This window comes from Myotis lucifugus, unplaced genomic scaffold, assembly GCF_000147115.1.
Source record: "Myotis lucifugus unplaced genomic scaffold, Myoluc2.0 scaffold_495, whole genome shotgun sequence".
NCBI classification, from domain to species: domain Eukaryota; kingdom Metazoa; phylum Chordata; class Mammalia; order Chiroptera; family Vespertilionidae; genus Myotis; species Myotis lucifugus.
In genome coordinates, this window is record NW_005871543.1 from 193,384 (window position 1) to 196,627 (window position 3,244).

General features: G+C 47.3%; 1 pseudogene; it reads left to right on the forward strand.

Moving 5' to 3' along the window:
- The first annotated feature begins 1,552 nt into the window (after nucleotides 1-1,552).
- LOC102430892 overlaps nucleotides 1,553-3,244 on the forward strand; it is a 98,194-nt pseudogene continuing 96,502 nt past the window's right edge.

Consider the following 3,244-nt stretch of genomic DNA (forward strand, 5'->3'; position numbering starts at 1 on the left):
CGTTTGCTGCTCGCTTCGGATGTCTATCACGGCTCCTCGTTTCACTCTTCTCTCCCTACGTGTATTCTGTTTACGTTTGATCACCTACATTTACACCGACCGCAGGAACCGAAGTGCAGAAGGAAGCCGTTCAGCACCAAGAACAGCGCTCTATCTGCGGTGCCAGAACGTTGCTCTCAATGGCTCCATCCTCTTAAAAGCACAGTAGTTAAGTCAGCGCCAACATTCTTCCGCAACGACCCATTAAATCATCTTCAATCCTCTGTCATCACGACAACGGGATGCAGCCAGATGCGATATTCGGGGATTTAAAAGAAATGCTTTGCTGAAGACACAGCGTCCTGGTTCGACGACGTTCGGAGCCGGTGCGCACAGCTGTGGCGTCTCGCTGCTCCCCTTCCTGTGGGTGTATGTCCGTCCCTCCCCCCTACTCCCCCCGCCCCCATGTCCTGCTTCACGCCAGGTGGGACTGAAGGGCCAGAGGACGTTCCCCGGGATGTGTGATGGGCATTTCTGGGCGATCTGCACCATGGCATGATCTCTGCAAACACACGCATTAGTGTGATCCCGTGCCCACGTGCACGTGGGCTCAAAAGGACGGTATTCATTGTATCCAAGCTAGATAGAAGGTTGCTGTAAGGTAGAGCTGAAATGTACAAATCCACATTTGAGTTAAGAACTCCTCCGGCCTGGCTGGTGTGGCTCAGTGGTTGAGCATCAACCTATGAACCAGGAGGTCATGGTTGGGTTCCAAGTGTTGCAAGGCTCGATCCCCAGTAGGGGGCGTGCAGGAGGCAGACAATTAGTGATTCTCTCTCATCGTTGATGTTTCTATCTCTCCCTCTCCCTCCCTCTCTGAAATCAATACATTTTTTTGAAAAAGAACTCCTCCTGATAGGTTTTTTTAAAACACCCTCAAAATAATAAACTAGTTCCTTCAATTTCTGCCCTGCATTGCAATGAATTATTATTTTTATCCTCACCCGAGACCTGTTTTCATTGATTTTAAACATAGAGGAAGGTTAGAGAAAGCAAGAGAGAGAAACAGCACTGGTTGCCTCCCCGCTTGAGCCCACAACCTAGGTATGTGCCCTGACCGTTGCACCTTTTGGTGTATAGCAGTGGTTCTCAACCTTCTGGCCCTTTAAATACAGTTCCTCATGTTGTGACCCCAAACCATAAAATTATTTTCGTGGCTACTTCATAACTGGAATGTTACTACTGTGATGAATCGTCATGTAAATACCTGATATGCAGGATGGTCTTCGGCGACCCCTGTGAAAGGGTCGTTCGACCGCCAAAGGGGTCTCGACCCACAGGTTGAGAACCGCTGGTGTATAGGATGAGGATCCAGCCAACTGAGCCACCTGGCCAGAGCTGCCATTAGCTATTAAAGGTGTAAGCTCTACAGTATTTGAAGTTTCCACGTCACGTGGGATTAGACGTGAACTTTTGAACTTCTGATTTTACCAGTTTGGCAGGAACGTTGGCACCATTCAAAACCCTGCCTGCGACGAACCATCAAAAAAAAGAGAGAAACCATTTGACAGCCATGCGACGCGCCGTGTGCCGGAAAAGACTGCGCCAGCATCAAGCAGGAATCCTCGAAATGAGATCCTCACAGGCCGTGCGAATGGGCCCGGATGAACCCGGATTCCTGTCGGCGGTGGAATTACAAGCCGGGTAATGTCCTCGGAAAAGCTGCCATGTCTCCGCCTGGAAAGAGGCCCGTTGCTGATACAACAAATCAATTGATAAGAAGTGTCTTGATGGCGCGCAATAAAAAAAACACAAAACCCCAAACAGCGCAACCCCGAATAAACATGCACGGCTCATAAAACAAATTGCCCACCTAAAATGAATTACACGCCAAGTTTATTTTTTCAAAGGAAATGACAGCTAGAATATTCAGTGATGTTTGTACCCACCAGAGAGAAAGATTATAAACAGCATTAAAAGTAAATGTATTCACATTTCCATTCAGTGTAGGTGGGTTTTTTTTTCCATCTACAGGATTACCAAGAGCAAAATGTAAAAGAAAAAAAAAAAGAGCGGTAGAAATGGCCTGTTTTGTGAAATATAGGAAAAAATATACCATCTGTGATCGAGCACAGTTCTCCGTATCCCATCTGTGGTCTGAACGCCATTCTTGACAAAGGCTGAATCCGTTGTCGCTCATTTTTAAGAAAGTTTTCCTAAGAAGTCTACTTTGGAAGCACACTGTTATTCTTGGCGTGGAGTTCCTTTAGAATGAAATAGTAAATATGACCTTTACCACGGTTTTCCGAATTTGTTGTTCCATGCAAAGCTTGCCTTTCTTTGTTTTTTAATTTTAAATATATCTTTATTGATTTCAGAGGGAGAGGGAGAGATAGAATCATGGATCGGCTGCCTCCTGCACGCCCCCCAACTGGAGATCAAGCCTGCAACCCCAGCATGTGCCCTGACCCGGAATAGAACCGTGACCTCCTGGCTCATAGTCGATGCTCAACCACTGAGCCACGCTGGCTGGGCGGGCTTAAATTTTTGAAAGCTGCCCTGACCGGTTTGGCTCAGTGGATAGAGTGTTGGCCTACAGACTGAAGGGTCCTGGGTTCGATTCCGGTCAAGGGCATGTACCTTGGTTGTGGGCACATCCCCAGTCAGAGATGTGCAGGAGGCAGCTGATGGATGTTTCTCTCTCATCTATGTTTCTAGCTCTCTATCCCTCTCCCTTCCTCTCTGTAAAAAATCAATAAAATATAAAAAACTTTTTTGAAAGCTAATAAACCCAGGGGTTCTTCTATTTAATGCTCCACCCCCAGGCAACTTCATTGTCAAAGAAATGCATTTGAACCCTGTGTGATGGTCTTTGTTTCTTCATTCACTGAAGAGAGAATCTTGTTCGAGGGATTTCAATGCATAAAGCTGGGGTTTTCAACCTTTTTAACCCCCCAGCCCACATAAACTACTAAAATTCTGCTGTGCACTCTGTATATACTACAGGCCTAATGCACGAAAATTCGTGCAAGAGTAGGCCTTCCTTCCCCTGGCTGCCGGCACCGGCTTCCTTCAGGCACCCGGGACCCGGGCTGGCTTACCCCGGGCCGCCTGCAGGCACCCGGGACCCCAGCTGGCTCCCTCTGGCCCCGGCTTCGTCAGGAAGGACGCCCGGAATGACGTCTGGTCTAATTAGCATATTACCCTTTTATTATATACTGTGTGTGTGTGTGTGTATATATATTGCCCTGACTGTTATTATATA